The sequence below is a fragment of the Apus apus genome, chromosome W, assembly GCF_020740795.1.
Source record: "Apus apus isolate bApuApu2 chromosome W, bApuApu2.pri.cur, whole genome shotgun sequence".
In the NCBI taxonomy this organism is placed as follows: Eukaryota; Metazoa; Chordata; class Aves; order Apodiformes; family Apodidae; genus Apus; species Apus apus.
Genome location: NC_067311.1, coordinates 4156090 through 4183870, shown reverse-complemented (window position 1 = coordinate 4183870; position 27781 = coordinate 4156090).

Below are 27781 nucleotides of genomic sequence, written 5' to 3'. Positions count from 1 at the left end.
AGAACTCTCATTAAAAAACTAGCTGCTCAAGGCCTGGATGAGCATATGATGTGGTGTTGGTGGATATGGTTTAGGGGAGAACTTTGTAGAGCAGGATGATGGTTGGACTCTGTGATCCCAAGGGTCTTTTCCAACCTGAATAGTTCTATGATTCTATGATATTGTAAACAAGAAGAGCACTGGAAAAGGGATTGTCCTGATTCCTGGCAGAAGGGTGCCTCTAGGTCTAAATTAGACCCTATCTCCAAAATGGCGACAATAGATTGAGACAGGGACTCAGACTGACTGGAGGCGGAATTAAATTCCCTAGGAGAAAAATAAAGCTGGGGAAGGACAGGGTTAATTTTTTGTGAGTACAGGAGCTAAATTCTTGCAAGGGACATTTAGATAAGTTTTCTATATCAGTTGTTGGTGTGACAGGGAAAAGAGATGTTAAGCCCTTTTTCCAGCTCCTCAAGTGTGAACTTGGAAAAGGGTCCTTGACTCATTACTTTCTATACCTATCTGAATGCCCATTGCCGCTTTTAGGACTCAATCACGCTTGCTCATCCTTGCCAATCAAGGAAGGTAGGCCTATAAAACAGGGAGCTGCGATGGTGAGCTTCGGGAGCCTCACTGACACCAACTCTCCCCCATTGTCTGGCCCTACACTGCATCCAGGACTGGTGATTTTCTATATATAAAAATCAGCACAAAGGAAGAGTACAGCCTGTTTGAGCCACAGGTGTGGTGTGAGGGACCAGCCCTCAGGACCCATACTTGCTTGAATTGGTGTCAAAACTCCATTGTAACTCCTCTCCTTTGCATGCCAAAAGGTCTTCCTGAGAGGATGGAGGCAATGATAAGGATCTGAGGGGTGGAGGGGGCAGAGGCCCACTCCAGCTGCTCAGTCTTATCACAGCAAAATGGGTACAGATATTTGTTGGTGTTAGTAGATACTTTCTCAGGTTGGCCTGAGGCCTTTCCATGTCACACCAATCAAGCAAAGGAAGTAAGTAAAATTGTATCAAAAGAAATGATTCCTAGGTTTGGAGTGCCAGAAGTGATCTCCTCTGACAGGGGACCACACTTCGTGTCACAAGTGGTTCAGCAGGTTAGTAAATTCTTAGAAATTAATCGGAAATTGCACATTAATTGGAAATTGTATACAGCTTATCACCTGCAAGTAAGTGGGCAAGTGGAAAATATGAATCATTTTATAAAGTCAGAACTAAGTAAGATTTGTCAGGAAACATGTTTAAGGTGGGATCAAGCCCTCCCTATCGCATTACTCAGAATACACGTAAAGCCAAGAGCTAAAGAAAACCTGAGTCCTTTTGAAATTTTTTATGGAAGACCATTTCAAACTAGATACCAAGGACAGGATCTCACTCAGGAGGGAGAAATTAATATATTGCATTAGGGAAACAATTACAAGAAGTAAATAGACTGGTAATGTCTACCAGAGCTTGGGGTTCTGGATTTCCCGGTGTACTTGTTTAAACCTGGAGATTTGGTTTATGTTAAAAACATTACAGGTGATCCTCTCTAAGAGAAGTGGAGTGGCCCCTTTCAAGTTCTGGATACACACAATTTGTGAAGTGCTATGACACTTCCTTCTCCCTGAGGAGGAAGGAGCAGCAGGAATCACCAGACTGTGGACTAACTCTAAACCCCATCCCCTGTCCCCTTGTGCCGCTGAGTGAGAAATTAAATTATTATTTATTTAAAGTATTATTTTTCCCCAAGTTAAGTCTGTTTTGCCTGTGACGATTACTCAATGAACAAACGCTCCTTGCCCTTTGTGTTGACCCACGAGCTTCTAGTTGGACTTTGTTCTCTCCATCCTACAATGTGTGTGCGGCTGGGAGGGGTGAGAGAGCAGCCACGTGGCTGGTTCTTTGATGTTGGGTTAGGCCCAAACCATGTCATGTTGGAAGTTTAATTGTTGGATCCCGCTTTAAGCGGGGTCCGTCACCCGGTGTGCAAGAAGCCAATCCACACACAGAGTTGAGATATTTGCTTTAATATCCAGTTCTGCACAGAAAAGGGAGCAGGGTGGTATTCCACAAAGCGAGCTCAGCTTCCCAAAACACAAGTGCTACTTTTATATCCCAAAATGTGAGAAAGAACTTTATCTCTAACATTATTCTATTACTCGCACACACGATTGGTCAACTAATTCCTTGCTTCCATTTAAACTGGCAATGTTCAAGAATTTCACTATGCATGCTCAAAGAATAATGTCCTGGTCTGAGCCAGGATTAAGTCAATTTTCCTTTTACTGATTTTTTTTTCCTTCTGTAAGCTTTCTTTTAACTAGCAGCAGAGCGTTCCAACTAAGGCAGATAACAGTGGAATGTTTTTCTAACTGCTGGGCCTTCAAGGTTGCACCTTTACTCTGCCAGCTCAGACATTATGGGGAGATCTATGACCCCTCCCGTAGGAGGCTGAATTAGACAGCAAAATTGGCCAGAGATATTCCATTCCATATATCTACGTAAGCTCAGAGGAAGGTCAGAGATCACAGAAGACAACTTCCTTCCTGCTTCTTTTTCCCTTCTCTTCTGTCCATGGCTGGCATCCGGGGAGGACTCCATCCATCCATCACCGTTGAACCCCAGGCTCGAGCTCTCCTGACCCTCATCACTCTCCGCTTTCTCCAGCAGCAGTCTGGAATTTTTCAGGACTGTTCACAGCTCAGGAGTGTGCTGTGGGAGTTGCTGGGGGTGGGGGGAGGTGAGAGGCTTTTGCACATATCTGAACACATTTTTATATAATTGTATATATTTTCTTATATCATTAGTGTTTAATTCAAGTTGTGTAGTTTAGTTTTCAATCCAGCCGAGTCTTTCTCTTTTTCTCTCTCTCCTTCCCTACCTGGGTGGGAGGGGGAGGGGATTGAGAGCATTCTTGTCGAACCTGAGTCAAACGGTGACAAGTAAGGGGCTAGTTCTTAGTAGGGGTCCCTCTAGCTTTTGGGTGTGAATTTCAGTATGCTAATGGATCATTAATATATTAATACACTGACTCCAATTATTCAATGTGTTTTTCCCCAGTGCTCAAGGGTGTAACCAAGATAAGCTGTGTGGAGTGCTTCTTTCCATCCCTTTCATCTGTCCTGCAGGCCTGTCTCAAGGCTAGGCTGTTGACTACTCGGGGAGTGTTTTTCTCTAATTGGAATCTGGTTTTGTCTCATTCTTACTGTTTCACTGTTATCTCAGCCTTGTTTTTATTCTACGTGTCCCTTATGTTCTCTGTTATGTGATTTTTCCCAATTGTGATTTTTTTCCCCCCAAATATTACTTATTTCAATTAATAACTGACAATATTATGATCTGATAACTACAGCAATGGGACCTGACCATTACCGCAACTGCAAGTTTTACGATGAGTGATTAATGCGACTGCTGGGATAGAGCAAAAGCCCCATGGCCCGAGGTTAACACGGCTGGAGGCAAGGCCTCATAGCCAGAGGCTGTATCAACAAAACTAGAGGAGTTGTTTGCATCTGTAACAAATGCTGGCTCTTCCCCCCTCCCTTCTCAATTATTAAGCGTCTTTAGCCTGCTAAGAACCAATCAGCATATGACTTATTACCTAGTCCCACCTCATAAACAGGTATGAAATTATCCTTTAGAATCCTCTGGTTTTGGAAGTGAACTCCAACTATCCAGACAGGTCAACAGGCCTGAATCCCTCTTCCTCCCTCCCCAGACAGGGATGCCTTTTTGGTAAGATTTGTGCCTCTGACTCTGTTGGATGTTTACCTGGAAATTACTAACTCGAGCTCGAATCTGTGCAGTAAGTGCATTTATCAACAGCAATTCTGAACTTGTTATATCTGTTGCCTTAAATTCTCTTTACAACTTTGTGCATCTGTCTCAGTGCAAGCTCTTGGTGGGGCCCTGAAACAGGCAATGTTGCTTTTCAACTTTGTGCAACTGTCTCTGTGCAAGTCCTTTTGGGGCTCTGAGCAGGCAAACATTGACTCTGATAGGTGGCTGCAACACACATAATCCTTTAGACAAGCTGTCAACCAAGTCTGGGACTAGGAGTGGATTCAGCTGCACGCAGACTTCTCTCTGAGAAGGAGCTTAAGAGAGCAAGGGGGTCCATTCTAAACCTCATGACTCTACAGGAGAGTCTTCCCCAGCCACCTTACACACTTGTACCCTTTTATGTGACAGACACTGATAAACACTGGGGACACTCATGGACTGGCACTGCCCACATGGGCAAAATCCTTTGGGAGAGAAGCAGGCCAAGTCCTCAACCTCCCTGTCCAGCTCCTGCATCATGGTGGGGCAGGAGGGCCTCAGCTCCACACAAGCTCCCTGGCACCCATCTTCCCACTGTCTTGCACTGTCCCTGGCACCCACGGGGACACCTGGCCTGGGCACAGCCCATAGGGTGGCATTTCAGGATGATGGGGTGCACAGGCAGCCTGCTGCCCTGTTCTGTCTTCTCTAAATAAACTATTCCACAGGCAAAAAAATGCAAACCTTTCAGATCTTGGTTCCTCCAAAAATAACATGCACTTTAATAACACTTGTAAATGCTTCTGGTGCATTCCCAGCTGCAGGGAGAACTCTGGACCAGGGGGGCTGGAAGGAGCTGGTAGGAACCATGTGACGTGGGGAGGTCGAGATGGGACTGCATCCAGTCCTTGCCTGCCACAACTTTTCAGCACCAGTGCTCCAGGCAGAGAGGAGCAAAAAGTTTTTGAGAGCTGGAGAAAGTGGCTTTCTAGGAGAACTCAGCCCTGGGTTGCAGGGGGCATAGGAGGGCTGGGAGCAACCAAGGACTGAGGGGCTGCTGGCGCCATGGGGAAAGCAGCAGAAGAGCTGCTGCTGGGCTCTGGAGAGCAGCTATTAATACTGACATATTTGAACAAGGAGAATCGCTAACTGCCAGCACATGGCTTCTGAGGGAAGAGGTGAGATATGTTTTTCATCATTCCTGAGTGAGGATGAATGGCTTTCTGTGAGATGCTTTGGCCTGGAGCAACTTCATCAGTTCAGCACTCAGGGGATGATGTGCACAGTGTGAGTAGCCAGGAAGGGCAAGGCAAGGCTTCAGCCCTTGAATGTCCACCCTGAAGGAGCAGTTCCCTCTTGCTGCCCTCTCCCCTCTGCTCCAGGCATCAGGGCCACATCTGACCAGTGCAGCTTGGGCCATCCAGGTGCCTGGGGCCACGAGTCTGCCCTCAAAGTCCGACTCTGGGGCGGCCTTCAGGACAAGGGGGTGCAGAGGGGTGTGGGTGCACATCTCCACAATTGTTGCCCCATGCCCAGCCCTGCTCCAGGCTAAGGACTCCAAGGATGGGAATTTTTCCTCCATGCCCCACTCCAGGGTCCAACCACCCCTCCTAGGGAAAGGCTTGTCCTGCTGTCTAACAGGAAATTCCCTGGTGCAACCCATGCTTCAGTGTTTCACCCCATCCCTGGGCTCCCTGAGAAGTCAGGCTTTGGCTTCCTTGCCTGCCTCCAGCTCAGCTGGATTTGGGTCCTCATGGAGGTGTTGGTGCCTCATGACTGCAGCATCCCAGCTCCAAGCCCCCACACGTGCTTGCCCAAACCTGCCTGTCAAAATAACCCCTCACTCGAGCAAGGAAGATTTAGGAGGTTGGCATGAATCACACCCCATATCCCTTCCCTGGTGTTTGTGACACCACCCCTTGCCTGTACCCCAGCCTGGAGGACACAAGGGTCTAGGACAACTCTCTGCAGCCAACTCTCTGTGACCATTTCTAGGTGGGACAACTCTATGTGGCAAAATATATGCAGGACAAATCTATGCAGGTCAGCAGATACCACCGGTCCTCACTGGTGCACGGCAAACTCTGCAAAGCCCTTGAACATCGGCGGCAGCTCTGTGTGGTGCTGCGGAGAGCCCCAAGCACTGGCAGTGAGTGGTCTGTCACAGGGGAGCACAAGGGGGACTGCCAGCGAGCCTGTTCCTGCCCTGCCTGTCACGGTTCCTGCAGCATGCTTCTGTGGGGAACGGTCCATCTTCTCTCTCTCCACATAAGACTAAACAAAATGCCTTTCAAGCCAGCAAAACAAGAGCGGCATCTTTCTGCTGATTTAGCCAAGGATGAACTGGAACAGGCCCCTTGCTCTACCAGGTAAGTCCAAAACAAGAAAAGAGCATAAGGGTTATGATAACTGGCAGCAAAGTGGACAAAAGGTTAAAGACTGCCTCTGACAGAGTATGTACCTGGCCAATGCTAATTGGCTAATTTGAACAGCGACACCTAATTTGAACAGTGATCTCTCATCTATAAAAAGAGGGCAAGTTTTGCAGGCTGCTGCTGCACTGTCTGGAACCTGGAGGAGACCCTGCTGCAGTACCAGAAGCCGCCTGGAAAGCCACCACCGCTGCCCGGAGAAGCCGAGAGGAGACGGGGGGGCTGCCCCGCAACCGCTGCCCAGAGAAGCGAAGGGGGAACCGCCCGTAACCGCTCCGCGGGGAGCCAGCCCTCTCCCTGAGGGACCCGCTGCTCGCCGGAGCCTGTCTGGCTTGATCCTGCCCCAGCCTAACACCCAAGCCGGAGCCAAACCGGACCGGAACCCACAGCTGCCTGCCCGATCCGCGTGCCGCTCTGCCCCGGGATTGGAGTCGGCCGCGGCTCACTGAGGAGCCGCGTCCGCCTGCCGTGGCCGCCTGCCTGCCCGCCCGTCGGAACGCTGCTGTGGGGGTCGTCCCTGCTACCGGAAAGCCGGCCCCCCACAACCCTGCCAGCCGGAAAGAAGCCGCATCCCGGGAGCCACACGCTATGGAAGGGTAAACATACACACACACGCACTCTCCCTAACTTTCCTGCCGGGCTCAACTCCTACCCTTTTACTCCATTGATTCCACACCTCTCCCTCGGATTGTACATTTAATGGGCATAGTACTTTTGAATTATTTCCCTGACATATCCCTACCCTACCTCTCCTGAACCTTGGTCCTTCAGTTTGTGTTAACCCTTAATCTCTGCTCTAAGATTCGGTCCGGCAGCGATGGATCCTTTGTGCGAGGCGAGCGCCTCGATCTGTTTTAAAGACCCCTCCACATTGTGGGGGGAAGTCGCGGAAGCATCCTGACAGCCGGTAGCCTCTGTGAGAGCATCGGCTCGCAACAGCTTTTTAAGAGATCACATGAGGAAACTCACATGGGTGCAGATGCATTGGTGAACAACATTAAAAGATCTGCCATTGAGCCAAAAATTCAGACTAAAGCAATCATAGTGAAAAGGCACAACATCTGTTGTACATACAACCCCAAGATACAAATGAAACCCCCAGCAGGAAACGTAAAAAGAGGAATCATGCCGGCGGCGAGGGAAGCAAGCAGTCCAGAATCAATGTGATTGATAAAGCAAGCTTCGATTTATTGAATACACAGTGTTACTTTTATACCCTTTTCCAAACCTACATGTAGTGAATTCATTGGATAGTAACCACGCATAGTGAATTCATTGGATAGTAACTACGCATAGTGAATTCATTGGATAGTAACTACTTGTAGTGATTTCACTGGACGGCAACTACTTGCAGTGATTTTACTGGATAATAACACACATCTGAGTTCCAGGGTTCTTCCTTGTTTTCTATCATTCTACTTCTCTACCTTGTCCTTGAGTTAGTTTAAGCTAACAGAGATTGTTTATACTTGTGTTAGGCTAAAAAAAGAGATTGCTTGTACAGCTGCTGTTTGTACCACACTCTCAAGGCCTCTCGAGGAGATAGCAGGGGCCCATGGCCCTGCTGCTCAAGCCATTCTGCAACAATTCCCCCTTTTTCTTTTTGTACAAGCAATATCTTATCAGACAATCTTGTTACATTTTCCATAATACAATGGTAAGCTATCTTGATTACAAGCACAATAGGCAATAGCATAGTGACCCAACGCAATCCCTCTTTAATGATCGATACCAGCCAAGGAGAAATTCCTCCAAATATGGATGTCAGGTAGGAGCCAAATGGACTGTTACTGTATTCTTTAAACTGACTCCAGTCATAAGAGGGCATCCCTATTAAGCATGTTCGAAATGGGTCAGCAGCTGATGCAAGAGATAAACAAAAAGCTGATTGTCCAGATGGTAATATGGACATATTTCAGTCGTCCAAACTCAAAGGCGTGACAAATGCATGTCAAATCCGTGACATCCATCTGCCATACTCCATCCGGGCCTAGGCCCTGAGGGTTCACCCCAACGCCGAGACCTGGAGCATGATGGCTGCAGGTAGGACACGCCTTCATGATTCCTCTTGCTCCTTCCATCGTGATGTTGAACTGCTTGTGTAGACCTCGAGCATTTTGATGAAACGTCGCATGGGCCTCTCGAGCCTTGGTCAATTCATTAGTGGGCACCATCACTGACACTAACTGATCTGCCCGTGCATTGCCTTCATGATCAACTGCTGATGGAAGGCCTGGAGGTGGGGGAGGTGGAGGCACCGTGGCACCAGGAAGTACAAATAGTCCTTTTAATCCACTGGACGAACGTACTAACAATAGTGCCCCATGTGTCTGTCCCTTAATCATCACCGGTCCTTTAACTCCAGTAGGAATCTTTTGAGGTTTGTTATCAATGAGGGTCACATCTATTGCGGTTGCCAAGTCCAAGCCGAGGCTTCTGGATGTTGTAGGCTGTAATTCGTCGGTAGTTCGCAGTTGTCGTCGCAAGATGGAGCCGCTGCTACATGAACTGCTGTGGGTGTCCGCGCGCTGCAGTTCCTGGCGCTCTGCCTGAAGACCGATTTTTCGGAAGAGACGCAAGGGCTGCTAAGACTTGGCTCTGGGCTTGCACTAAATTGTTCCCTAATTCTTTCACTGCGTCTACCAACATTGCCTGCGGTCCGACCGGCACCTTACTCATCCGCTCTAACATTTCCTCTACGGAAGCATCCCCAGGCAGCGTCACAATAATAGCCCTAGTAGCGGCATTACAGTTCTCCATAATACACTGCCGTAACAACGCTCCCTTCATCCACTCCTGCGCATCTGAACGATCAATTGCATCGGTAACTCTGTCCACAAAGCTAGCAAACGACTCTTCCCTGCCCTGTTTAATAGACATATAGGACGGGGTGGGTGGTGCTGTCTTAACCAGCGATATAGCTATGCGGGCTAGCCGCATTGATTCCCTTAATACTGCCGGACCTAGTTGTACCTGCATATCCACAGTAGCAAAAGGACCCACGCCCATCAAGTGTTCCACCGTAACACCATGCAAGGGGTCCTGCTGATGGCGGGGGATGTTAACTGCCCTGTCACAAAGTCTATTCCAATGCGCTTGCCACAACATTAATTGCGACTGCGTCATAATCATTCTCACAAGTGTCTTAACATCTTCTGGGCAAAGAATTCCACTGCCCCAAATATAATTCAACATTTGTCTGGTAGGTTCACTGTGTAACCCAGATTCATTAACCGTAGCACGTAACTGTGACAACAGCTTCCAATCAAGAGGACTATACTCTCCTCTTGCCCCTTGATCTGTAACTTCAAAGAACACCGGAAAGGCACAAGATTCCTGCATAACACTTAACAAGTCATGATCACCCTTCTCAATAGCTGTTCGCGAGATCTCCTGCCAGTTTAAAAGCAACACTCCCGCGGAACTTTTACTGAGCTTCTCTTCCCGATTACCATCACTTTTCACTACCAGCTCGTTCTTATGATTTTCTGCAGTCTCTCGTTTCAACTCCTCCTCGGCATTCTCTGGCAATCTGCCTTCTCCATTATGTTCTTCTAACTGCGGAGCCGATGGCGCCCCTCCCCCAGAAGCACTAGCAATCAAAGGCTTCACCGATACCGGGCACCCTGTGGGGGGGGTGGGCACGTAATCAACCCCTAACTGAAGCTTGCCTGCCTCTTTCTCCGTACCTACTCCTTTCAAGTGACTGGAAGCAACTGCTGCTATTTTTTCTTCTGTCTGATACTGTTTAAGACAACTTATCACTGCCCGCCACGGCTTCAGTAACTTTTTTGCACGCTTATCATCATCTATTACCTTATTCCATAGCAAATCACCGCATTCTCGCCACGCCTCAACCTGAAACAACGCACCTGGATCCTTGAAACAACCGTGATCTTTCCCAAAAGCTACCAGGCCCGTTAACTCCTTTTTAAGGTCAATACCCTTTACTGCCCGCTTTTCTAAAAAGCGTAGTAATAAATCAAGGGCTATCTCGCTTTCCATTTTCGGCCAGTATATCTATATATCCCTGACCCTTAATAATTTAGTGCAGCCTTTTACCTTATCTTAGAGCGCTCTCTTCATCAATCGTCATGAGTAGCCCAACAGCCCGGACGGCGAACCTCTGTTGTCAGGTCAGTTCAAGCACGGACCAGCCTGTCAAATGCCTGCATTCCGTGGCCGGTCTTCTGCTCCCCGGTCGCTGCCACCGGTGCTTCTCCGGGGCTCCCGCCGACTTCGGTGATAACAAGGAATGGGGGTCCCTGTTCGGGCGCCACTTGCCGGCGGCGAGGGAAGCAAGCAGTCCAGAATCAATGTGATTGATAAAGCAAGCTTCGATTTATTGAATACACAGTGTTACTTTTATACCCTTTTCCAAACCTACATGTAGTGAATTCATTGGATAGTAACCACGCATAGTGAATTCATTGGATAGTAACTACTTGTAGTGATTTCACTGGACGGCAACTACTTGCAGTGATTTTACTGGATAATAACACACATCTGAGTTCCAGGGTTCTTCCTTGTTTTCTATCATTCTACTTCTCTACCTTGTCCTTGAGTTAGTTTAAGCTAACAGAGATTGTTTATACTTGTGTTAGGCTAAAAAAAGAGATTGCTTGTACAGCTGCTGTTTGTGCCACACTCTCAAGGCCTCTCGAGGAGATAGCAGGGGCCCATGGCCCTGCTGCTCAAGCCATTCTGCAACAGAATCACTCTAGGGGAATACTGGCAAATAGATTTTTCTGAGTTACCAAAATGTAATCAGTACAAGTATTTGCTTATTTTAGTAGACATCTTTTCAGCATGGCCAGAGGCTTTTCCTTGCCACACCAATCAGCTCAGGGAAGTTACTAAAATCTTGTTGAAAGAGATAATTCCTAGGTTTGGAATTCCTGAGGGCCTATCTTCTGATTATGGACCCCACTTTGTTGCAGAAGTGGTCCAAGGACTGTCCAAGTTTCTAAAGTCAAATGGGACTTGCACACTCCATGAAACCCACAGTCTAATGGGAAGGTAGAGAGAATGAATCAGACCATTAAAAGACAAATTGCTAAATTATGCCAGGAAACTCACCTGAAGTGGATTGATTTTTTACCTATGGCCTTACTGAGAATTAGAATCACTCCAAGAGCCAGGGAAGGAGTGAGCCAATTTGAGATCCTGTATGGTAAACCTTATCCAGTTAACAGCATTGTAAGAAGAAGTGAACAGATGCATATCAAAGGGGAGGGAATGTTGAAAGATTATTTGCTGTCTCTCTTGTAGGTTTTGTCATCCCTTCACAGGTACCTGAACCAGAGAACCCCTCTGCCTTTGGACTCACCCATGCGTCACTGCCAGCTAGGAGATTCAGTCTACATCCAGACCTGGAAGGGTGAGCCACTGAAAGAGAAGTGGAAGGGACCCTGTACTGCCCTGCTGACCACGTAGACTGCAGTGAAGGTGGACAGGATCAACTCCTGGATCCATCACACCCAAGGGAAGGACGCTCCTCCTGAGGGACAGTGGTCATTGATGCCTACAGGAGGACTTAAGTTAAAACTGTCTATAAATCAATTTTAGTTAATGAATTATGCTTGGGAATTTGGGAATACTTATTTAGAGCTCAGTTTCCCCCAAGGACTATCAGTATTATTCTGTGTGATAACTGTATTTACCTTAGTAGTTTTAGCTTGCTTGCATTAAAACCAAACAAAAAACCCCAAACAAACAAGCAAAAATAAAATTAATCAGAGGTCATGCTCATCTGAAAGAGTATGGGCTTGCTGAACCTAACAATATTAACATAATGCTAATAACTAATTTGGAACAACACCTCACATGCCTTGGGAAAGAACATGCACATCAGCTTGATCCAGGACATAATGAGAACAAACAACAAATTCAGCTGCTGGATTTGCATTCACTTGCCTGAACATTCAGAGAAAGGGGCACCTATGATTGATGTCCCTATTCCTTCCAGTATCTCCTGGACCAACCTCTGGATACACACAACCTGCTAAAATATTACTGGGAAAATATGTCCAAGAATAAAAATATGAGCGAGACTTTGAAAGCTTTTATATATATATATATATATATATATATATATAAGACTCAAAGGGGGGGAAATTATGTCAGTTATTAATTGAAATAAGTAAATTTTTGGGGAAAACACATTTGGGAAAAATTCACATAAAAGAGATCATAAGGAACATGCAGAATAAAAACAAGGCCTAGATAACAATGAAATAGTAAGAATTGGACAAAACCAGAATCCAAATAGAGAAAAACACTCCCCAAGTAGTCAAAAGCCCAGCCTTGAGACCGGCCTGCAGGACAGATGACAGGGATGGAAAGAAGCACTCCACACAGCTTACCTTGTGTCACCGTTTGACTCGGGTTCGACAACAGTGCTCTCGATCCCCTCCCCCTCCCACCCAGGTAGGGAAGGAGAGAGAGAAAAAGAGAGAGACTTGGCTGGACTGAAAACTAAACTACACAGCTTTAATTAAACACTAATGATATAAGAAAATATATACCATTATATACAGATATGTTCAGGTATGTGCAAGAGCCTCTCGCCTCCCCCCACCCCCAGCAACTCCCACCACACTCCCCTGAGCTGGAACAGTCCCAAAAAATCCCAAACTGCTGCTGGAGAAGAGCAGAGAGTGATGAGGGTCAGGAGAGCTCGAGCCTAAGGGTCGATGGTGATGGATGGATGGAGTCCTCCCCGGATGCCCGCCATGGACGGAAGAGAAGGGAAAAAGAAGCAGGAAGGAAATTGTCTTCTGTGATCTCTGGCCTTCCTCTGAGCTTACGTAGATATATGGACTGGAATATCTCTGGCCAATTTTGCTGTCTGTCTAACTCAGCCTCCTACGGGGGAGTCATAGATCTCCCTGTAGTGTCTGAGCCGGCAGAGTGAAGGTGCGACCTTGAAGACTCAGCAGTTACAAAAACATTCCATTCTTATCAGCTTTAGTTAGAACACACTGTTGCTAGTTAAAAGAAAGCTTACTGAGGAAAAAAAAATCAGTAAAAGGAAAATTGGCTTCATCCTGGCTCAAACCAGGACACTTGGTTTCAGCCTTGAGCACTGGGGAAAAACACATTGACTTATTTAAATCACCATATTAATAGATTAATGATCCATTAGCATTCTAAATGTCACACCCACAGGGTAGAGGGACCCCTACTAACAACAAGCCCCTTACTCTTTGAGAATGTGTACTGAAATTCCTCAGCATTGCCACTTTCATTTAAAGTGAGGAATTAGTTGACCAATCGTGCGTGTGAGTGATAGAATAATGTTAGAGATAAAGTTCTTTCTCCCATTTTTGGGTATAAAAGTAGCACTTGTGTTTCAAGAAGCTGAGCTTGTTTTGTGGAATACCACCCTGCTCCCTTTTCTGCACAGAACTGGATATTAAAGCAAATGACTCTGTGTGTGGATTGGCTTCTTGCACACCAGGTAACAGACCCCACTTTTAAGACAACACCCTCACCGCACTCCTATCCTCCTCTCAGGGAGCCAGGAGGAGGCAGCTGGGGCTAGAGGGCAGCCTGGGACTCACCTGGATCCACTTCATGGCCTCTGTGTTGTGGTCAGTGTCGCGAGCCGGTACCGGGGGGCTACCGGCTGTCAGGATACTTCCGCGACTCCCCCTCCCGATGTGGAGGGGTTTGTGAATGAGCCCGAGGGTCACACGCGGTGCTGCCTCTCACGGAGGAACGGCCACTGCGGGACCGTATTGCAGGGTGGTAGTTAGAAAGCACCCCCCCCTCCACCACGCTCAGAAATTGCCTCTAAAGCCAAGATTTACTCCACAAACTAATAGGTTTATTAAGGGTTAACACAAACCGAGGGATGATGTTTAGGGACAATGCAGGTGTGAATGGCTACCAGGGATATCAATACGTAGGTAGTGAGCAAGTGTCCTTTAGGGAGGCAATGCAAAGGTGCTTTTAAGGGAGAGGATTAAGGACCAAAGGGAGGAGGGGAGGACGGAAGGAAACCTGACACCGGTCCTCCTTAAGAGGTCGCGCTGTACGTGCGAGTACGAGGAAAGGAATGTGTGTGTGTGTGTGTGTGTACGGCAGGTCCGTGGTGTCGGAGGGGCAGCCTCTCGGCAGCGGGTGCAACACCCGTTGGTTTCCTCTCCAGCGGCAGCAACACGGGGAGGGGGCTCCGGCCCCGACCCCAGGGCTCGGGACCCCGGCACGCTCGGCGCTGAGGCTCAGGCTGGACCCGGGGCAGGCAGGCAGGGTCCCAGCACCAGTGTCCGCAGCAGGGGGGTGTCCCAGGCAGAAAGCATCTGAACGGGCCTCAGGGAGGAGGGAAGGGCCCACCTGCTGCCCTCGCCACCTTTTATACCTCCTGACCCACCGGTCCAGTCAGTGTCACTGTCCAGAGCCAATGAGCGTCCACGAGCCCCACGTTAAGGCGGTGACTGCCAGGGGCACAGGATGGCTTGTTGTCCATCCTTTCTGTCCCGGGCCACATCTGTTGTTTTGGGTTCCGTTGTCCTTGAGAAGCAAGACTGTTTTAGTTCGTTAGCTGGGGATAATCAGGAGAGGCCTTCGCTGGCTTAAAAGGCATTTTGTTTAGACTTATGTGGGGAAGAAAAGAACAGTTTCCCACATCTCACCCCGTGGCTTTTAAGGCAGCAAGGTGTAAAGTTAAGTTTTATGTGCATAAATGTATATTATATCTGGATTCCTGCCCAAATCCTTCTCCTCCACATTTGATCCTTACCCTCCTTGGGTGTTGGCTGGAATATATATATGTATGAACAAGGGAACAATTCCCATATAGTATAAGTATATACAATCACATGTCTAACAATCTAACATATCTTCAAAAGCTCCATGATCACTAATTATTACTAGTTTTAACAAATAAGTTATACACAGTATTAATAAAACATTGTAAACACTTAAATTTACCAATCATCTAGTCTAAACCACATTCTTACCAACATGTCAGACTCTTGTTATTTTTGACAGTCATTCGATTGTTCAATTGTTATATTGAACCAGAAGAGAGCATTTATATTATCATTCACCCTTGAATCCCAGCTGCAGTATCAGACTCGATCAGTGGGAATCTTGAGTGAAGTCGTCTTGCTCGAGCACAGTTCATTCAGGAAAGACATAACGCTGGCTACACATGGGTACAAGACTAGGAATAGAATAATTGCAGTTATTATAACACAAAATCAATTTTCAATTCTATTGGAAAAAATAAAAGAAAATAGATTATTTAGGGAATTCCCAAACTTGAATCAAGTTCTTGTCACTTCAGTGAGTTTTGTAATAATGTTCTGAATTATTTCCATCCAAGATAATATATTGCAAACAGCAACTCAAAGGCAAGTATAGAAGGAGACACTATTACAGAGCACCTTGTTTAGGCCATGGGGTGATCAGTCCCACAGCGGTCACAAAGTAACTCCTCTGGAGTTCAGTAGCAGGTTGATCAGGCCTGGTACTGTCACCAGGATGTCTCTGGCTCTTTAAGCTGTCATGCTTTGCAATATATTGATTAACATCATTAGACATAAATACACAGAGATACAAACATACATACAAAACTGAAACACCAATTTACTCGACATGAATTATCCATCTTGTACTGATTTTTTGTTGCTTTTGTTTCCTGATCTTCGGAAGGGACCGATGTATTCCACCTGCCATGTGGACCACAAGGGTTTTCCTTCCCTGATATGCAGAGTGTCAGTTGTTAGGGGATGTTCCCCAAGTCTGATTTTGCAAAGATCACATGAGGAGATGACTGTTTTGCACTGCTCACGGGTGACAGGCCACCCACGAGCTTGTGCCTCTTTGTATAGATCAAGGATTCCTGAATGGCCCCTCTTACACTGAAGCCATTCGAGCAATCTTTTCCATTCCTGATTTTCTCCTTCTGTGATAGCTAATCGGATTTCCTTCACATCAATCCTAGCTAGCTCATCAGCATAGTTATTCCACTTACTGGCTTCATCTTTTAGAGCAGCTTGGTGTGAAGGTACCCATCCTACATGAAAATTAGGATTCTTTTTGGCAATTTTCAGAATTTGTTGCCACTTCTCTTTATGCCAGACAGGCACTCCATTAATTTCCCAATTGTTACTTTCCCAGAAAGTAATCCATTCCACACAGCCTTTAAAAACCGCAAAGGAATCTGTGTAAATGTACACAGCATCCTTGGAGGCTTTTTCTTTTAGGAAAACATTAAGAACAGCATCCAGTTCTCCCACCTGGGCAGTGCCCTTATCTTTGTTTATGATTTGTTCGCCTGTGGCAGGTTTAACTGCAGCAGATTTGAACAACCAAGTTTTCCCTTCTCTTCGGGATGAAGCATCTGTGAACCAAGCATTAACCAGTTCACTTCTATATTCTGGGGCTTCTTTGATAGGACTGGGAACTTTCATTATCAAATCCTTTTCATTTGGAGATTCAATTTGTTCCTGAATTTTCAATTGTTTATCTGGGCCTTCTTCAAGTTGGAACAGTCCAGAATAGTACTCAATTTGACTATACCATTTTCTGATTGTACCCTTTTGGGATATTCCTTCTGGAGGGGCCTTTCCAGATAGTACTTGGTTAACTACCTTGAAAGGGCCTCGAATAATTACTTTTTGTTTTTTAATGATCTTGCTGATTTCTTTTAGTGCTGTACACACTGTTAGCAATCCCTTTTCCAGACTAGAATACCGTTTTTCTGAATCTTTCAATGACTGAGAGTAAAAGCCAATTGGTCGAGTACTCCCAGTAGGTCCCTGTTGCCAAAAATGATATGATAAGGCACTGGCTGAAAACCCCCACTCTATTATTATTGGATACTCCGGGTGAAGGGGCCCCAGAGGAATATTCCAGGTCCCCCCTTTCCATCTTATTCCCAGAAATTTTGCCTCTTGGGATGGAGGTTGCTTTTTCTCTTCAGGGATTTCTATTTGCATATCGGTGAGATGCTTGATGATAGCATCATAAACTGCTTTTACCTCCCCCTCACTCTGGCCCCCTACCAGCACATCATCTATGTACTGGTAGACTTTTACCTTGGAATTATTTCTGATTTCTGGAATGTTTTCCAGTTCACACGCAAGTGCGTGATGAGCTAGTGTGGGTGAGTGTTTATATCCCTGGGGCAACCTTGTGAAAGTGTACTGCACCCCATCCCAAGTGAAGGCAAAATACTTCTGGTCCTCAGGATCAATAGGGATTTGGAAGAACATATCCTTTATGTCCAGGGAGGCCAGCACTGGGTGTGCTGCTTCCTGGATCTCTAAAACCAGATCAGCAATGTTAGGTACAGCAGCGGTGAGTGCATCTGTATTGGCATTCAATTTCCTGTACTCGACTGTCATTCTCCATTTACCATTGGGTTTTCTTACAGGCCAAATTGGGGAGTTAAATGGTGAATGACAGGGCACAATAATGCCCTTTTGTTTTAGATCAGAAATGACTTCTTTGATGCCTTCCTTAGCAGCAACAGGAATGGAATACTGTTTAATATTTGTGATCCTGCTTTGTGGCAGATGGGGAGCATGTTGTAGCAACCTCAGCTTTAGTGTGGGTGTGCCAAAATTCCAGTAGCGACCGTTCTCATCTCTCCACGCTCGGCTCAAGAGAACATCCATTCCTAACAAATTGTAAGGAATGTCACCCACAATCATTTCAGTCCGAATCGGTTCTTCCTCTCCTGGTAGATTTAAAGTGACTTTAGCTGTTTTTTGTAAAGCAGAGTTACCAAATGCTCCACTTACATATATTGGCTTTTTAGCTGGTTTAATACCACATTGTTCAGCTACATCAGCTTTTAGCGTGGAAATCTGTGCTCCTGTGTCCACCACAAATGTTACAGGATAGCGTCTTGGCCCAACAGCACAAGTAAGCTCCAAGTCCCCATTTTTGTTTTGAACTAATCGTAGTACATTCTACCAATCTTTTGGAGGGTTAGAAGCGTTAGGGCCTGATTGTTTGTCATTTTCCTGTTGATCATTTTGATTTCCTATGTCAAAATTTTGGTTTTCCTCTCCCCCCCCCGTCTCTTTTTCTTTCTTTTTGATTTCTTTTTCTTGGCAGAAGGAGGGCTGTAATAAATAAAATCCAGTTTGTTAATCAAATCAGGTTTTCTTAAAGGCTTGAAAAAACTTACAATGTTATCTGAATCACAGATATCTGGTGTACTTTAACACTTCAAAGAGTTAAGTTGTGCGATAAGCTGTAAAGGGTCACCCATAGGACACCGATGAAGATGAGGAACCTTCGGCCTCACGACCACCAGGAGGTGAGATAAGACCGACCCCCTAGCAACACGTCGCTCAGACACAGAATATACCAGGGATGACACATATACGGGAACCAGAAGAGTATATAATCAGCTACTTTCGGGAAGTGGGTGCGCGCCGCTGGCGGAGCAAAGACTCCCCCGGCCGCCCAGCGCTGTTTTGTTTGCTGCCGCTTGCTTAATAAACTAATTTGATTAATAGGACTGGTTCCTGTCAATTATTGGACCTCAATTTATAACAAGGGCTATTTAGTTTCCCGACTTGTTGGTTTTTTCCCTGGATCTGTCTCTTGAATTAGACCTTGAGCTGGGCCGTGTAGGCCAACTTTCTACCAGGTCTTTCAGAAGCTGATAAGAATAATCCTGAGACAAAAGCTTCGATGGGACACCTATACGCCTGGCTTCCTCCTTAAGCTTAGCGTAGGGCCCTTTGTCATCACCTCGAGATGAAGCACTTTTGTTTTCAGGGTACTGGCTTTTATGGGTGCTGTTTGGCTTTCTGTTGTTTTTAGATCTATCCACGACTGTCCAGTCACCCTGTGATTTCTCCCGCTGCTTAGGAGGATCCTGGGGTGACCTGGCAGCCACATCAGCATAGGAGGGTCGAATCTTTTGTCTGGCTGCAGAAGGCTTGGGAACATCTTCAGAATCAGATGTATCCTCATATTCCTTGCCGTATTTTATCAATTCTTTGGCCAAATCAGACCATGTAAATCCTCGCAGATCTCCTTTTTCGATTCTAAGTTTGATTTTCATGGCTGCCTCTTTAAGTAAACAGAGGGAGCCCCCTGATTAAGGCCTTCATTCTGTCTGGTTTCACTCGAAGATTCATAGGACTTTCTTGATCTGGTACTAAATCATGGTCATAAATCATTTGAATTGCAGCAGCCTTTTGGACATTGTCCAAAATGTTAGAATAGCCCCCCCGCAGGGTCCTCGGCTCTCCTCTGCTAAGGGGATCAGTCGAGCCAACAAAGAAAGCTGCTCGCTGGGTTAGGGACCAGTGGTGTCCCCCTTCTCCAGTCGTTAGAATAATTCCAGATCCCCAGAACCCTCTAGCTTCTTGTTCACTTAACCTGATCTCGTCTCCTCCTGTGAGGGACACTCTCATTATATATTCAGCTTCTGTCTCAGATGGGCGCCTGCTGTATTGTTTTCTAATTTGCGCCAATTCTAATGGTGTGTAAGCTACTTCATTGACTACCTTATCTTTCTTCCTACCAGTATCTTGATCAAGAGAAAAAGAAGTTCTCATAACCGGGCGCAGTTGTTTATGCTCTATTCTCTCCTCCTCATCATCCTCAGAACCAGTATAGTGAGAAGGTAAATTAGTCGGGACTTTGTCCCTATTTGTGGAAAGTCAGTGGACATATTTTCCCAATTCGCCAATCCTTCGAATGCTATGGTGAATATCCATCTCCAAATCGCTAAACCTATTGTCCATAATCGTGGAAACTTTATGGACATTTATCTCCAAATTGCTAATTCTTTGAGTGTTATGTGTCATGAAGTCCTTAACTGCCTCGTGTAATATCCTAAAATCTGCCCTTGCTGTTCTTGCGGCTGTGGCTTTGATTCCAAAATCGGGCGCCGCTTTTCTGTCCCGAAATGAAAACTCACACTTTTCCTATCTGATTGCTCAGAGTTTAGGGGCTTACCTTTCTTTAATGTGTTAAAGTCATCCAAGACCTCAGTATCCTGACTACCAGAACCTGAGGAATCCTCGCAATTAGCAAGTTCCCCACATTTATCTCCTAAGTAAGACAGGGTGGCACCAATTCTCTCCTTTCCCTGCTTTCTTAACCCTTCAATTTCTCGCTGCAACCATTCAATCTCTTGCTGCAACTCTTTATTCTCTCCCTGTAACCCTTCAATTCTTTGCTGTAATCCCTCCTTTGCTTGCTGCACAACCATGGCCAGGACAAAGAAATTTCGGGCATTGATGAAATCAAGCCCGTGTTTCTTAATCTCCTTTTTAAGCTCTTTAGACAGAGGAGTACCATCTTCCAAAGTCATGATGTAATTTGCGAGTCTACTGAGGTCTCCCCCCATGTAGGCATCGTAAATCACTTTGTACTGCTCCCTCTGTATAGCGTACCCGCGCCTCTTAAGGTGCTCCCAGAAGGGACGCACAAATGCACATTTCTGCAATTCCTCCTCAAAACTAGAGGGAGATGCAAATGGTGCCTCCTGAACTTCAGTGCTTTCCTCACTAATTTCATTTTCTACATTTTCTGCACCAGCACTTACAGCATCTGCATCACCTATATCCCCCTTGGTAGCCATTTTCTTTTATATAATTAATTAATTTTTTTTTTTTTTAAAAAGTAACTAGTTAAGCAATTTCAGAGCGTGGGGGGCTTCTAACGACCCCCGTTATCCCACTCCTGACACCAGATGTCGCAAGCCGGTACCGGGGGGCTACCGGCTGTCAGGATACTTTTGCGACTCCCCCTCTCAATGTGGAGGGGTTTGTGAATGAGCCCGAGGGTCATACGCGGCGCTGCCTCTCACGGAGGAACGGCCACCGTGGGACCGTATTTCAGGGTGGTAGTTAGAAAGCACCCCCCCGCTCCACCACGCTCAGAAATTGCCTCTAAAGCCAAGATTTACTCCACAAACTAATTGGTTTATTAAGGGTTAACACAAACCGAGGGATGATGTTTAGGGACAATGCAGGTGTGAGTGGCTACCAGGGATATCAATATGTATGTAGCGAGAAAGTGTCCTTTAGGGAGGCAATGCAAAGGTGCTTTTAAGGGAGAGGATTAAGGACCAAAGGGAGGAGGGGAGGAGGGAAGGAAACCTGACACCGGTCCTCCTTAACAGGTCGCGCTGTACGTGCGAGTATGAGGAAAGGAATGTGTGTGTGTGTGTGTGGTGGGGGGGTGATGTTACCCTCCGGCGGCTTGTGCAGCGTTGGTCGGTGGCCCGAAGGCAGGACGGCAGGTCCGTGGTGTCGGAGGGGCAGCCTCTCGGCAGCCGGTGCAGCGCCCGTTGGTTTCCCCTCCAGCGGCAGCAACACGGGGAGGGGGCTCCGGCCCCGACCCCAGGGCTCGGGACCCCGGCACGCTCGGCGCTGAGGCTCAGGCTGGACCCGGGGCAGGCAGGCAGGCAGGGTCCCAGCACCAGTGTCTGCAGCAGGGGGGGTGTCCCAGGCAGAAAGCGTCCGAACGAGCCTCAGGGAGGAGGGAAGGGCCCACCTGCTGCCCTTGCCACCTTTTATACCCCCTGACCCACCTGTCCAGTCAGTGTCACTGTCCAGAGCCAATGAGCGTCCGTGAGCCCCACTTTAAGGCGGTGACTGCCAGGGGCACAGGATGGCTTGTCGCCCATCCTTTCTGTCCCGGACCACATCTGTTGTTTTGGGTTCCGTTGTCCTTGAGAAGCAAGTCTGTTTTAGTTCGTTAGCTGGGGATAATCAGGAGAGGCCTTCGCTGGCTTAAAAGGCATTTTGTTTAGACTTATGTGGGGAAGAAAATAACAGTTTCCCAGAGTCAGCCTTCACCTTGCAGGCCACCAGGTGCTGTGTCGTGGAGGCAGTCAGCTGCTTGACTCACACAATGAGTTTCTTCTCACTAGCATGGCCTTGCACTACTGAATTGGCAGCTTCGCACAGGCTGTTGGTGGCAGCAGCCACCATGTGTGCCTGCAGTTAGAGTATATGTCAAGGGGGATGCAGGAGCCTCCCCTGGGGGGGATATGCCTGGATTAGCCCCGTGGGACATGGGATGGGGATGACCAGCTTCCATGCCAGATCTCAGCTGGTAGGAAAGGGAGCAAGATGTGATGCTGCTTCCTTCCATGGAGGAGAAACAGAAAGGCAGAGTATCCTCATCTTTGCAGCAGGAGACGTGAGGAGGAGCCCCTCCCATGTCACAGGCATTACCTTGATACTCACGGCTGAAATGAGTCCCTGGGACTGCTGTCCATCATCCACTGCGCTGACAGGGATGGTAGCCACCTGAGAGGCAGGAGAGGAGGAGTGAGGCTCACCACCCCGTACACCCTCTGCCACAGGGCCCAATGGCTGCAAGCAGCCCCAGAAGAAAGGAGAGCGCACCAGAGCCCTAGATTTTCTTTCCCCTATCCAGTCTTACTTTTTCTTGGGCCACTAATTCTCACTGGGCTGCTGAGGCTGCCTTCATCAGGGTGTTTGTGGCTGCAGCAATGGATTTGGCAGCTTTCAGGATCTGCTCCTCAAAGTTTGGGCTGTCATCTGCTTGCTGCGGACATCAACAGGGCATAAATCACAGGAAGGGGCACAGGGACAGACAGGGCAGAGCAGGAAGATGGCACATATAAAGCTGGATTAAAGGCCATGGGGTGCAGAAGGGTGCAGGCTGCCAGAGGAAAGTACAGCTGGGGATGTGGAAGGCAATAAGTGCAGGAAGAGAGACTGGCTGTTGGATGGGGCTTTCCATGTGTGACTCTTCACATCTGGCTGAGGCCCAGGCAGGACAGCCCCAGCCCACCTGACCTGGTTTGAGCCAGGATTAAGCCACTTTTCCTTTTACTGATTTTTTTTTCCTTCAGTAACCTTTCTTTTAACTAGCAAAGTGTTCCAACGAAGACCGATAACAAATGCTGGATTGTTTTTGTTATTCCTGGGACTCCAAGGGGGAGGAAATAAGGGTTCTGTGCATTACCTGAACATATTTGTATATAATGGTATATATTTTCTTTTATCATTGGTGTTTAATTAAAGACATGTAGTTTAGTTTTCAATCCAGAGTGATTCTCTCCTCATTCTCTCTCTCCTTCCCTACCTGGCTGGGAGGAGGGGGAGGGGATAGTGAGCACTGTTGTTGAACCTGAGTCAAATGGTGACAACAATTTGTTGGTGCCCCACATGGGGCCCGATTTGAAGTCCAGATTATAAATTTTCACTAATTGGGAGCTTGCCGGCAGTGAGGGAAGCAAGCAGTCCAGAATCAATGTGATTGATAAAGCAAGCTTCGATTTATTGAATACACAGTGTTACTTTTATACCCTTTTTCAAAACTACTTGTAGTGGTTTCATTGGATAATAACTATTTGTAGTGATTTCACTGGATAGTAACTACTTACATGCTCCACCTTTTATATAGTAACATACACACTGAGTTCCAGGGTTCTTCCTTATTCTCTATTATTCTACTTCTCTACCTTGTCCTTGAGTTAGTTTAAGCTAACAGAGAGATTGTTTATACTTGTGTTAGGCTAAAAAAGAGATTGCTTGTACAGCTGCTATTTGTGTTAAACTCTCAAGGTCTCTCACGGAGATAGCAAGGACCCATGGCCTTGCTGCTCAAGCCATTCTGCAACAGGAGCTTTCAATATTCCATCTCTGATGGGAGGAATCCCTCAGATAGCAATGGACAACACTTCTGCTGAATTTAATGATGGGTTGAAAACTGAACAGACACTTTCTGCAATGCATCTGCTGGATCTTTTTCCCAACATGCAGTTGTACATGTGGTATGCAACCGAGAGCATACTGCTCTAACTGCTCTTGTGATTGTTTTATAGTTTATTGACAGAACTGTGGCCATAATCAACCATATCATTACCAGCCTAGTGATCCTAGGGGTTATGATACTGATCTTTATGGGGGCACTGTATGTGTACAGTTACAGTACAAATCCTAAAGTGAACGGAATGGTCCGTGTTGGTAATGCCAGTAGCAGGTTCAGTTTTACCTCTCCATTTTCTTGCAAGCTGAATCTCCCAGCTCTTGATCTGAATAGCATTGTTGCAGCAGGGATGCTTCTGCTGAATGTTTATACTGTATAGTGAATGTATAGGGTGAGGTGTTGTTCCACTCACTGCCACTCCCCCACAGGCAATGCTGCTGCCACAGTTGCTGCTGCTACCCTTGATGCTGCCACCACCACTGCTGCTGAAACCACCATTTATACTGCTACAAAAACAGCTGCCTCTGAGAGTGCTGCTACAAAGACAGCTGCTTCTGCAAAAATAAAGTCTACTCCCATTTGAATCAAACTAGTTAATCCTGTGACCAGGAGCAAAGGAAAGGGAAAAGGCTCCTCCCTTTTTACCCACTCCCGTCTGAGACACCCAGAGTTTCTTCAAGCAACAATAGAGACTGAAATTGAGGAAGCAGATTACTCTAAATCAGTTGATGGAGCAGGTACCTCTCAAACAGATAAAAAATCAGGCCACTCTCAAGCAGATAGAAAAGCAGGCCCTCCTCAATCAGATGATGACGATGACCTTGTCCAGCCTTTCTCTATGAAAGAACTGCGCCTCATGAGAAAGGACTTCTCCTGCACTGATGGCGAGGGAATTCTTCCTTGGTTGCTCCGATGCTTTGATAGTGGAGCTGAAACCTACAACGTGGATGAGACAGAAGCCAAGCATCTGGGATCCCTGGCCAGAGATGCTGGTATCGATAGAGCACTTGGCAGTAAGATGGGAACTACCACCCTGTGGGACCGACTTCTTTCAGCTATGAGAGAGAGATACCCCCACAAGGGTGACATCGAATGGCGCCGGAGCAGAACACCCACTCTTGAGAAAGCCGTCACATACTTGAGAGAGATAGCTGTGAGAGAGGTGATCTATGATAAAGATGGACTTAGAAATCCTGATGATGTTCACTGCGACACACAAATGTTCTGGAAGTTTGCGCAGGCTGTACCAGCAGCACATGCCCATATATTCTCCCTCATGGGATGCTTTGAGGATTATGCAAGACCAACTGTGTGTGAGGTGGCTTTCAAAGCACGACAGTATGGAGACATCATCTCTGATTTCCATCAGTTCCACACCTCAGCCATTGACCAAATGACTGACAGAAGGAATAAGATGCCAAACAGATGGGAAGGTAAACTCCAGATTCTCCCTAGAGACAACTGGTCACATGTTGCAGCCATTAAGAAGAGACATCCTGCTATGAGACAGAAGTGAGAGAGACAGGACCCACTGTGATGCCACCTGTGGTGTCTCTTGCGTAATTTTAAAGAGGACATGAGAATCTGGGACAAGAAATCCACTGATATTCTCCAAAGACATGTGCAAGAGCTACTAAACAGAACAAAGGCAAGAGATGGTTCCTCCAAGAAAAAGGCTGCACCAGTCACCACCCAGAATGGTGCATCAAACTCTAATGCTCAATATTAGAGGTGCCCTGCCGCCAGCCAGGGGGAGCAGAGGGATAACCCAGTTTACTGAACTGTAGAATAACCTTTCTCCTATCCGTCATGCCACCGATGTGACCTGAGTCAAACAGTGACAAACCTGTAGGACCCCTATCTGTAAGATGATCCAAAACTAATGTTAATGTTGCTATATCTTAACCTCAGGTTTATGGGAGTGTCACCGTTTGACTCAGGTTCGACAACAGTGCTCTCGATCCCCTCCCCCTCCCACCCAGGTAGGGAAAGAGAGAGAGAAAAAGAGAGAGACTTGGCTGGATTGAAAACTAAACTACACAGCTTTAATTAAACACTAATGATATAAGAAAATATATACAATTATATACAAATGTGTTCAGCTATGTGCAAAAGCCTCTCGCCTCCCCCCACCCCCAGCAACTCCCAGAGCACTCTCCTTAGCTGCAAACAGTCCTGAAAAATCCCGGACTCCTGCTGGAGAGAGCGCAGAGTTATGAGGATCAAGAGAGCTCAAGCCTAAGGGTCGACGGTGATGGATGGATGGAGTCCTCCCCAGACGGTGGCCACGGACGGAAGAGAAGGGAAGAAGAAGCAGGAAGGAAGTTGTCTTCTGTGATCTCTGACCTTCCTCTGAGCTTACGTAGATATACGGAATGGAATATCTCTGGCCAATTTTGCTGTCTGTCTAACTCAGCCTCCTACAGGGGGGTCATAGATCTCCCCGTAGTGTCTGAGCCGGCAGAGTAAAGATGCGACCCTGAAGACCCAGCAGTTACAAAAACATTCCATTCTTATCAGCTTTAGTTAGAACACACTGGTGCTAGTTAAAAGAAAGCTTGCTGAAGGAAAAAAAAAAATCAGTAAAAGGAAAATTGGCTTCATCCTGGCTCAAACCAGGACAAGGTTGAGATTTCCATAATCTGCCAGGCGCCTTCTTGACTCTTGAATAGTGGATCCAGGCAACGTGCTTTTCAAACTTGAACTTGAAAGGGGCTGCTCCCCTTCTCTTAGAGAGGATCACCTGAAATGTTTTTAACATAAACAAAATCCCTAGGTTTAAACAAATTCCAAACCCCACGTTCTGGTAGACATTACCTGTCTATTTACTTCTTGTAATTGTTTCCCTAATGCAATCAAATATTGCTGTATATTAATTTCTCCCACCTGAGTGAGATCCTGTCCTTGGTATCTAGTTTGAAATGGTCTTTCATACAGAATTTCAAAAGGACTCAGTTTTCCTTAGTTCTTGGTTTAACTCGGAGCCTTAATAATGCAATAGAGAGGGCTTGATCCCACTTTAAATGTGTTTCCTGACAAATTTTACTTAGTTGTGTCTTTATCAAATTATTCATCTTTTCCACTTGCCCACTTGTTTGCAGGTGGTAAGCTGTGTGCAATTTCCAATTCATTTCTAAGAAATTTACTAACCCGCTGAACCACTTGTGACACAAAGTGTGGTCCCCTATCAGAGGAGATCACTTCTGGCACTCCAAACCTAGGAATATATTTTTCAATCCAATTTTACTTACTTCCTTTGCTTGATTGGTGCCACATGGAAAGGCCTCAGGCCAACCTGAGAAGGTATCTACTAACACCAACAAATGCCTGTACCCATTTTGCCATGGTAAGTCTGAGCAGCTGGAGTGGGCCTCCACCCCCTCCACCCCTCAGATCCTTATCGTTGTCTCCATTCTCCCAGGAAGGCGTTTCTGATTCACATGAGAGGGGTTACAATAGGATTTTGACAAAAATTGCAGCAACTATGGGTCCTGAGGGCTGGTCCCTCACACCACTCAAAGACACTGCAGATCCAGCATTGGGCCAGCCAACAAAGTGGGGGGGGTGTTGGTGTCAGTGAGGCTCCCCAAGCCCACAATTTCAGCCTCCTGTTCTCACTCCCAAAAGCAGCAACGGACATTCAAGTATATATAGCAAGGTCCATTTTCCCAGCTCTCTCCTGAGGAGTTGGAAAAAGTGCTTAACATCACTTTTCCCTGTTGCACTAAAAACTGGTATAGAAAACTTACCTAAGGGTCCCTTGCAAGAATTTAGAAAAGCATAACTAGCTTCTGTATTCACCATATTCACCATATACTGAAATCGAGTCAACATAGTCATGGACCATATAGAGTCTCATTGCATCTCTTTTTCTTGCATATTCTGATTTGTTTCTTGACATCTATATTCCATAATTATTCCGCTAACATT